Raw genomic sequence first — 10622 nt, 5'->3', positions numbered from 1 at the left:
CAAAAAACCCCTCAACCAACACCTATTGTTTATTTTGCAGATGAATTATGAATTGTGGTCTTCCCAGTTATTGAGTAAAAGGAGAATACTTCACATCCACAATCATTCATTATTTATAGACATGCTTCAGCACCAGACAAGAGAAAACCTTTTTCTTTTTATACTTTAATTTTTATTGAGTTTTTAGCATATAACAACTGCACACAGTCAGATCAACTTACAAATGTCAATTGCAGATAGATGTGCAGATAGAACAAATAATTAAAACAAAAACAAACAAAAATAGAGCCTGTGGGACAAGAATACAAAATACATACATATGTAAAGTTAAGCACAGTTCAAGTAGCTGCCTTACACTCAAATTAGTACAGACTGTGAGCCAGTGTCCTTATAGTTGGTCTAAGTAAAGTAGCCACTTCTGCCATCTCTTAACATACAGATCTACCCTCAAACCTAACACCCAAGTCAGTCGTGCCACTGTTCTTATTTCCTGAATGACATCAAACCATTGTTGCTGCTTAGGTGAATCAGGCTTATACCAGATTCTAGTTGTGGTTTTCCTTGCTGCTGTATGGAGTACTTTTACCAAGTATCGGTCCCTCTGTAGTGTAACCAGTGAAATGTAACCCAAGTACAAGACAGTGCATGACAAAGGAATCTTGAATCCTGTAATGTATTGTTTGATTTACTCCCATGACTACGGTCTGTTCTGTCCTGCCTGGACTACCCGTAGTGCCGCTTGTACGCATGCGCAGTTCAATAAAACCTACTGTTAACTCCAAGACTAAAGCGTATCTGTTGACCAGAGTATCTTACATGGTGTCAGAAGTGTTTCAAGAACAGGAACTGTGGGAAAATGGCTTTGTCGCAGTTTGAACATCCCAAAATAGATTGGGACGCCTCGGATTTGAATCAGGAGTTTTCAAGATTCCGGAGTCACGTAACGTTCGTCTTTGAGGGTCCCCTCTCCGACTTGGCGCCTAAACAACAGGCAGGCTGGCTGGGTACGTGGATCGGGGAGCAAGGCAGGGAGGTTTATAAGACGCTGCCCTGGGAAGATGGAGAAAAGCAAGATCCGTCTAAGGTACTGGACAAATTTGCCAATTATATCAGACCTCGGAAAAATAAGAGGATAGCCAGGCACCGTTTCAAACAGAGAAAGCAAGGGCCGACGGAAAGTTTTGATAACTTCCTGAAGGATGTAAGGCTAATTCTGATGGACTGCGAGTATCCTCAGCCTGACGATATGCTAATTGACCCCATAATCTCGGGAGTGAGAGAGAAGCGGGTCCAAGAGCGGCTGCTCGAAAGAGGCGAGAGCCTCACGTTAGACAAAGCCATAGAACTTCCTCAGCAATTCGAATTATCACAAAAACAAATGAAAATAGTTAGAGAAGAGGATTCACAGATGTCAGCGGTGTCTGTTAAACCGAAGCAATTCGTGTCAAGTAAAGCAATGCCCTACAAAGGAAATTTTACTTATCGACAACAAGCATCGGTCAGCTCGTCAAAAAACTGCACCAAGTGTGGAAAAGACCCACAGCACAAGTGGAACCAAGGAAAGTGTCCAGCAAAAGGCTCTGTTTGTTCCTACTGCCACAAACCGAACCACTGGGTGGAAGTGTGCCACAAGCGTGCAGTAAACACTGTGAGTATTGACTCGGACCAAGACTCACCAGATGATGAGGGAATGCTGAGCATAAAAATGATGCAGCCCGAAGACCCCACTGTTGATAAATGGGTGGTCAAATTGGAAATTCTGTCTAAAGTAGTGAAATTCAGAATTGATACAGGTGCAAAGTGTAACACATTGACTCTAAATAGCTACCATTTGCTTGCCCACAAAGGTGAGCTGCAGCTCTTTGAGACAGTGCTCCGCTTATACTCCAATCACTGGCTGAAGCCTGTAGCTGCTGTTAATCTACAAGTCAAGTCAAAAAAGTGTAAAGAGACCACAGTGTTTGAAATTGTGGACATTGCTCAAGAGAATGTGCTCAGTGGCGCATCAGCTGAAGCGTTGGGGCTGATTGTGCGCCTTGACATACTGGAGAGTGATGCAGAGAGGCGCTACGCACGAAACCCTGACAATACTGAAACACAGCGTGTTCCTGCTGGACTTCTTGAGTTCCCAGAGCTGACGTGCACCACTGGAACCATGCCAGGTAAATACACCATAAAGCTCGAACCAGGTGCTAAAGGTGTAGTTCATCCTGTACGGAGGCAACCAGCCGCTCTTAGAGGCAAGATACTGGAGAAACTGAATGAAATGGAAGAAGATGGCTACATTACCAAAGTTGAGCAGCCTACTGAGTGGGTGAGTTCCATGGTCGCCGTAGTAAAAAATGGCAAGGTGAGAATCTGCATAGACCCAAGTGACCTAAATAAAGTCATAAAGAGAGAACATCACCCTATGCGAACCGTAGAGGAGGTTGTCTCAATTAAACCAGGTGCTAAAGTCTTCTCAGCCCTAGATGCGAATTCAGGATTTCTGCAGATAGAGTTGGATGAATCATCATCCTTCCTCACAACCTTCAAAAGGTCGGTTTAGATGGCTTAGACTCCCCTTTGGTATAAAATGCGCGCCTGAAATCTACCAGCGCATCATGGACCAGATGCTCGAGGGCATTGAAGGAGCTGTAAGCGTGATGGACGACATTCCTTATAGCTGCCCCCACAGTGCAGGAACACGATGCAATTCTGCCCAGAGTGGTCGAGAAAGCTACGAGCTACAACCTGAAGCTTAACTTCAATAAATGCCACATACGCCAGCCTTCTGTGCCATACGTGGGACACCTGATAACAGTTGATGGTCTGAAGCCTGACCCAGCGAAAGTGGAAGCTGTTCAGGGCATGTCGCCACCGTTGGATAAAGAAGGTGTCCACCGCTTCTTGGGCTTCGTTACTTACCTGTCGAAGTTCATCCCTAACCTCAGTGAAGTGGATGCGACGCTGCGCCAGCTCCTAAAGAGAGATGTGGAGTTTGCATGGAAGCCAGCTCAGCAACAGTCGTTTGACAAACTAAAAGAGCTGTGCACACATCCCCCAGTGCTGAAGTATTTTGATCCTGCAAAGCCTGTTGTGATATTCTGTGATGCCAGCAGCAGCGGACTAGGAGCGGTCCTGCTGCAAGAGGATCAGCCCAACGCAGAGACGCGCTCTGCGCAAATTGAAAAAGAGACACTCTCCATTGTCCATGCCTGCACTAAGTTCCACAATAACATATTTGGAACACATGTCACAGTGTACAACGATCACAAACCTCTCGAAGACATCTTCAAAAAATCCCTGTTGTCTACACCCATGCGGATTCAGAGAATGCGGCTTCGCTTGCAGTGGTATGAACTCACTGTAAAGTATAGAAGAGGAAAAGACATGGAGCTCCCGGACACACTGTCCAGAGCACAGCTATCGGAGAACACACCAGAGATGGATGGCTTAGAGTGCATCTCCATGCTGAACTTTGTCTCTGTCAGTAATCAGAAATATACAGAACTACAAGTACACACAAAAGAAGAGCTCAGCTGTCTCCAACAGATTATTCAGTGTGGCTGGCCAGAGCACAGGCGTGAGGTGCCTGTTCAGATTCAGCCATATTGGGACTCGAGAAGCCAGCTCGCGTTGTCCGATGGATTTTCAAGGGACTCCAAATAGTAGTTCCCCCCACCATGCGTGAGCACATGCTGAGGCTCATACACCAATCACACCTGGGAATAGTGAAAAGCAAACAGCGAGCTTGTGAAGTCCTCTACTGGCCAGGTATGAGTGCACAAATTGAGGAAGTAGTCAGAAACTGCAGTTTGTGTGTAGATTTTCAAAATAAACTGCCCAGACAACCGCTCAAACCAACGGAAACACCCAACCTTCCCTTCGAGAAAGTAGCATCAGACCTCTTCGAATTCGAAAGGAAACAGTACATACTGCTTGTGGACTACTACTCAAAATTCATTGAAGTGGACGGATTGAGAGACACGCACTGTCATAGACACACTTAAGGCGCAGTTTGGCAGGCAGGGCATCCCTGCAACCATGATGACCGACAATGGCCCACAGTACTCCTCAGAGGAGTTTAAAGACTTTTGCAAGAGTTACAGCATCCTACACGTCACGTCTTCCCCGCACACGGCACACTCAAACGGTGAAGCGGAGCGTGCCGTGCAAACTGTGAAGAGGCTCTGGAACAAGGCACCAGACAAACATCTTGCACTACTGGATTACATTACTCCCCTTGAGTCAGTCGGCCTTTCACCAGCTCAGCTGCTTATGGGAAGGAGGCCACGCAACAAGCTGCCTATGGCACGTGAGCTCCTTGCACCAACGGCCTATGACCCACTGAAAGTCAAGCGTCTGTTAGATCAGACTAAGGACAATCAAAAGTACTATCATGACCGCAAGAGAGCAGGCAAACCTCGTGTCGCTCTCAAGCCTGGAGTTGAGGTCAGAATGCAGCCTCATCCTGGTAGCCGCACATGGTCCCCAGCGGTTGTAGTCAGACAGCACAGTGCTCCGCGATCCTATATTGTGGACAGTGGAAACAAGGAGTACCGCCGCAACAGCCAACATCTTCGCACAAGCACTCCAGCCACCAACCGTCCACGCCACTGGATACGTAATGAGTTATGGACTGAGCCACCAGAGCAGACAGCTGAAAAGGAACTGACAGCTGAAAAGGAACAGCTGTCTCCTACCCCATCTGAACAGCCTCGCTCGCCTCCCAGAGAACCCTTGAGCCATGCTCAGGCCCGGGCAGGTGAACTGTACATCACCAGGCGAGGCAGAGCGGTCAAGCCGCCCGACAGACTGACTTTATGAGTTGTGTGCATGAAGTTAGTTAGGGACAAGGTGTAGTAAAGACACCTATAGAAGTGAAGTGCTGGTAACCTCTCCTTCCCAGTTAACCTGATCAAAAGTTTAAAGTATTAACTTCCAAGTTAGTGTGATCAGAGTTAAAGTTAAAGTATTTGTTACTTTGTTTACTTAAGTCAAATGGATGTCAAGGTTAATTTGACATGAAGTCAGGACATTTAAGCTGCTAACATGTTTCTGAGTTGTTCCTAGGTTGTATGCCTTTTCTTTGATACGAAGGGAGATGTAATGTATTGTTTGATTTACTCCCATGACTACGGTCTGTTCTATCCCGCCTGGATTACCCGTAGTGCCGCTTGTACGCATGCGCAGTTCAATAAAACCTACCGTTAACTCCAAGACTAAAGCGTATCTGTTGACCAGAGTATCTTACATATCCAAGCACATTAATTAAGACTATGTACATCTTCCTTCAGTTTTTCACAACTCCAAAAGATATGTGTGTGGTGTGCGTCTATGTTGGGCAAAATAACCTGCTGAGCACATCACATGTACATTATAAATATAGCTAACTCCTACCCTAGCTTAATGAGCACATCACATGGCAGTCACCTTATAATATAGTCAACTTTTAACACATAACACATACATGAGAATATAGTCAGGTCAGGGCCGGAGCCAGGGCCCCATTTCTCCTCCCGGCAGATGGTAGACACTCAGACAATGCACCAGTCATCCTCAAGAACGGGAGGACCACAACAGGAGATGCTACACATACATGAGAATATAGTCAGGTCAGGGCCGGAGCCAGGGCCCCATTTCTCCTCCCGGCAGATGGTAGACACTCAGACAATGCACCAGTCATCCTCAAGAACGGGAGGACCACAACAGGAGATGCTCTGAAGCTCTCCCCCGTGAGGAGGAACACAAGAAGATATACATGCATACACTAGTGCCTGGGAGCCAAGGTCAAGTAAAAACACACAGAACCACACACATCTCAAACGCACACACCTCATCACGAGGAGATACAGCATAAGACTGTATCACTCTGAGACTCTTCACCTTCTTCTGAAGCAGACCTTCCACGGAGGCGAAGCTCCGGACGAACCATCAGCGCTGATTAGGGACTTAGACATATTCGAGGTCCTCGTGCCGACAGACTTTATTACCTCTCCGTCTCATTTCATCTGGTCCAGTAACTAGACAGACCGTTTTTCCCTTCAGCAGCCACACTGTCTCCAACATAGCTGGGGTGTTGATGATACTTTACTGCTGATTTTAGGTGTAATAAAAAAACACAATCAATGTTTCCAGTTGAACACCCTTTGTTGTTGTGAACTTGTGAAAGTATGTTGAATTTCACACATATCCAGGGACGGCTGGTATCAATGGGCTAGTGGGGCTAAGCCCTCCCTATCTTTTAGAATAAACATGAGAACACTATTAAATTAATGAAAATATTAAAAGATAATAATTACTACAACTTAGAATTGGTTGATTTTGGTGCAACGGAGAAGCAACAGCACCAAATAATCACAAAAACGCAGGAGATACATATAGATATGTTGTGTGTGCTTAGAAAAGTCAGCCCAGACGATCTGTCTGGGCTGATTTTTCTAAGCCCACGCTTAAGAAAATCAGCATCCAATCGTTGTCGTCCAATCGTGATGACAGGTGTTAGGACATACCCCCTTGATTTAGAGACCAATTGGGCTAAATTAATATAGCCCAGACCAGAGCTATAGAGAGAGAGAGTTGCGACACGCTATGATCTCGCCGACAGGGTGGTCACGTGGTTGTCACGTGGTTCATGTAAGCCTCAATAGTTCCAAACACGCCGCGCTTTCAATGTTATTCTATGGGACGACAGCAGAGATTTCAATATTGAATGGTAAATATGAATGAAAATACACATACAAGTATTTGTCTGACTGTTATTATTTTTTTACTGCATTATTGCATTATTGCATATTTGTAAATGTCTGTTTTAGAGTGGTAGATGGACAACTGAAAGCTATTAGATACTTTTTTAAGTTTTGGGGGGAAAGCTTCACGTTCGTGTTAGCATACTGGCCTAACCTTAACCTTTACCTTACATCTGTTTTTAAATCAAAGTATTCAAGATGTTCTACCATGATCATTTAAAGATATAAGCCACACAAAGTATCAAATATATTAAAGAATAACAACTCATTACGCTTGGATGAATGAAATTGTATTTCTTTTATTAAACAATTAGTGTGACAACAAGAACAAGTGATTGCGATTGTGTGAACAGATTCAACAATGGACACTATATACTTAGGGCAAACCATTAACATATAACGTTGCAAATATACTATACTTTATGCCATTACAATACTTATAATAGCCCTGAGCAAATTCAAAATGGGTTTAGGAGGGAGGATCCTCGTTTGGTCATGAACTAACCTATTCTCAAAAGTCGGGGCATAAGTGGTTGAGGAACAGTTGTTACCCGCTCTGTGATCTTCAATGGTGTCATGATTCATTGGTTACAACTAACATTTTATAGATAAATGGTCATACCATGGTTGGCTGTGCAGCATTTGGATGCTCCAATCGGTCTGAGAAGGGTTACCACATGTACGGCTTCCCCAAGGACCAAGAGCGCAGGAAAAAATGGATGGCAATGGTCAGCCGTCAAAACCTACTGACAGTCAGCAACAGTCACAAACTATGTAACGTAAGTAATTTTCAGATCACTTGCTAGCATTTCAAAGGGCATAATAATTGTAAGTGTAGAGAATTATGACTTTCCAAATTTCCAATGATATTTGAAGTGCAATGGAAACTGATCTTACAAGCCTACCTACAGGTACACTTTGAAAATGACCAATTCAAAGCCACAAAAGCAGTTGGGATGTTGAAGTTGAGGCCCGATGCAGTCCCAACAATTTTCATCCATCGCCCTAAACCGAAGAGGAGGAAACCCCCTTCTGTGAGGGTGCCTCCGGATACAAGTGCAAAGGACCACACATATTGCGCTAAATTAAACTTCGGTATGATCCATGCAGCTAACAATATTCCCCATTTCATGTAATTCAAGGATAGACTACACAACGAATGAGATTACCTAATTCATATTTGTACATTCAGTTTAAAAAACAACCAGAAGGCAGGGATTCTCTGAGGATTTGCACACAATGTAGATAAGACACTATTTGCCGGTAGATCCATTTATACATTTTATTGGTTTCTGATTGTGGCAGATAATTTAATTCACATTGCAGAAATGTTTTGCTTCAATTCATTTTCTTACATTGGAGATGACAGTAGTTGCAAATGCATAGGCAAAATACATATAACAGCAACATTACCTTGTAATTTTTACAGAGATTGAGGGAGAAATTGAGGTGGATTTCAAGAGCGTTGAAAGGGACATGACAGGAGACAGAGAGAGAAATCAAGAGGCCACATTGCCAGTGGCAGGTGATTCAGTGGCAGGTGATCCAGGGATGTGTGTGCCGAGGGCCAGTCAGTCAGGGGTCAACAGTGAAGTAATAACTTTGCCAGGGCCAGCTGCTCCAGGGACTGCTGCTCCAGGGACTGCTGCTCCAGGGACCAGACTGCCAGGGACTGATGGGGTGACTGTGGAGGACCTAATAAGGCAACTAGAAAAGGAAAAATTATTGAGAAGGAGAGCAGAGAGGGCTCTTGTAAAACGAAAAAGAATCAATTTGGCACTAAGAAAGAGAAACAATTCAGTCAACAAGAATTTAAAACAAGTGTTTAATTCCGACCAAATTAGAGCCCTTGGACAGGAAAATAGACAAATACGGTGGGGAAAGGAGACAATTAAAAAAGCCATACAGGTTAAATTTACTGCTGGCACCACTGGTTACAAAACCCTCCAGCGAATGCATATCCCGCTGCCAAACATCCGGACGCTGCAAAGGAGGATGCAGCACGTAAAACTGGAGCCAGGGGTTTTGGGCGAAGTGTTTGAGATGCTGAGGCTGAAGGCAGGTGGTATGACGGAAATGGAGAGAGAGTGTGTGCTCACCTTAGATGAGATGTCCATTACTCCAGGCGTTGGAGCTCCATTTGGGAACGGGGAGGCTATTTGGCAATGTCACACTGCCTGAGCACAAAGGACAAGCGACACATGCACTGGTGTTTATGCTGGCTGGAGTTACAACACGGTGGAAACAAGTTGTGGCTTACCACTATAGTGGCAATTCCACCAATGGAGCAGTTTACCGGCCCATCATAATCAACATTGTTGAAGCAGCGGCATGTGTAGGGCTTCATGTACTGAACATCACCACAGACATGGGGAGCCCCAATAGAGCAATGTGGAAGTCCTTTGGGGTGACCTATGACAAGCCATGGATCCAGCATCCTGTTGAGCCAAGCCAGCGCCTCCATTTCATGCCTGACGTTCCTCATCTCGTCAAGAACTTGAAGAGTGCCATTGTCCGTGGTCACATCATCACCATACCACAGGATGTGGTGGAAAAGGAGCAGCTGGCATCGAGTGAAGTCTCTGTTGCCCCCTTAAAGGATCTGGTGTCCTTCCAGGAGGGCATGGCACTTAAGCTGGCACCCAATCTGTCCAGAGGTGTCCTGGAGCCTAGCCATTTCGAAAAGATGAAGGTGAGTTCAGCAATGCACGTATTCAGCAAGTCAACAAGTGCAGCCCTGAGGTACATGGTGGAGGAGGAGCGCAGACCACAGTCCTACCTTACAACGTCATGTTTTTTGGAGAAGATGGACCACTGGTTTGACCTCATGTCATCCCGCAATGTTGTTTGTGCCCTCAGTCATTTCAAGATGGAAGAGTATGAAAAGGCCATCAGCTTCCTCCGCGACTCGATCCATCTTTTTCGGGGCCTGAAGATCGGTCCCCAGGGCAGCTGGAAACCAGTCCAGACTGGACTGGTGATGGCCACAACAACAATTCTGGAGGTCCAGCAAGATCTGTTGAGACAAGGGCACAAATTTGTTCTCACAAGCCGGTTCACACAGGACTGCCTAGAAAATACGTTTTCTTGCATACGTCAGAGGAACTCTGTCCCGACACCTGTGGAGTTCCACTATGCACTACGGGCTGTCACCGTAGGGCAGTTCCTCTCCACAACACATACTGGCAGTTACCTGGATGATGCATCAGACCACTTGGCGGACTTCCTGGACACCCAGAACAGCAGCTGCAGTGCTTCTGAGGTTGTGAGAGTGGAGCAGCTGGTAGACCCATCACCACCTGACATGACAAAGACCGAGTCCTGTGTCCTCTACCACCTGGCAGGATACATAGTGAAGAGGGTTATCGGCTTCTCACTCTGTGAGGAATGCAAGTGTGCACTGGTGGAAAAAGTCACCAACACCGCAAGTGAGAGAGCTGTATTACTTGAATTAAAAGAATTTAAAAGGGGAGCATTATACCGTCCATCCGATGAGGTGTTCACTCTCCTGCAGAACGTGGAGCAGCTGTTCCTTTCTCAGACGAGTGATTCCCTCATGCAGTCCTCCAATGTAGTGGCACAGCTGGAAAGAGAGGCCATGGGTCTGGACAGCAACCTTCCCTCATGCCATGAGCTGAAAAAAAAAATCTTGTCAACATATATCGGGCTGAGGTTAAGGATTCAGTCAAACTGCATCAGGGCTGAGAGGAAGGTAAACAAGCATAATAAGGGGTACCTTATTAGGGGAAGCAAGAGTCAGACTAAGAAGGCAATTTCAACAAAGCAGACTTCCTCACCTGAGGTCATAACATCTAGGCCACTGCCAACCGGCTTACTGATTGCCATGGATGTATTTGGCCTCTCCATTCCTGGCCCACCGTCCGCAGCCCC

General features: G+C 45.6%; 1 long non-coding RNA gene across 1 annotated transcript; it reads right to left on the bottom strand.

The window, feature by feature from the left end:
* Nucleotides 1-9550: 9550 nt before the first annotated feature.
* On the bottom strand, nt 9551-10259 carry LOC307090997. The gene is made up of 3 exons (XR_013812699.1): nt 10213-10259; nt 9925-10068; nt 9551-9747 (listed from the first exon to the last, which is right to left on the bottom strand). It is a non-coding gene; the product is annotated as an uncharacterized lncRNA (long non-coding RNA).
* Between the last annotated feature and the right edge of the window lie 363 nt (nt 10260-10622).

Source organism: Pollachius pollachius, assembly GCF_949987615.1.
Source record: "Pollachius pollachius genome assembly, chromosome: 20".
In the NCBI taxonomy this organism is placed as follows: Eukaryota; Metazoa; Chordata; class Actinopteri; order Gadiformes; family Gadidae; genus Pollachius; species Pollachius pollachius.
The sequence above is the reverse complement of the archived record's forward strand: the minus strand, read 5'-3'. Positions and strand labels throughout refer to the sequence as shown.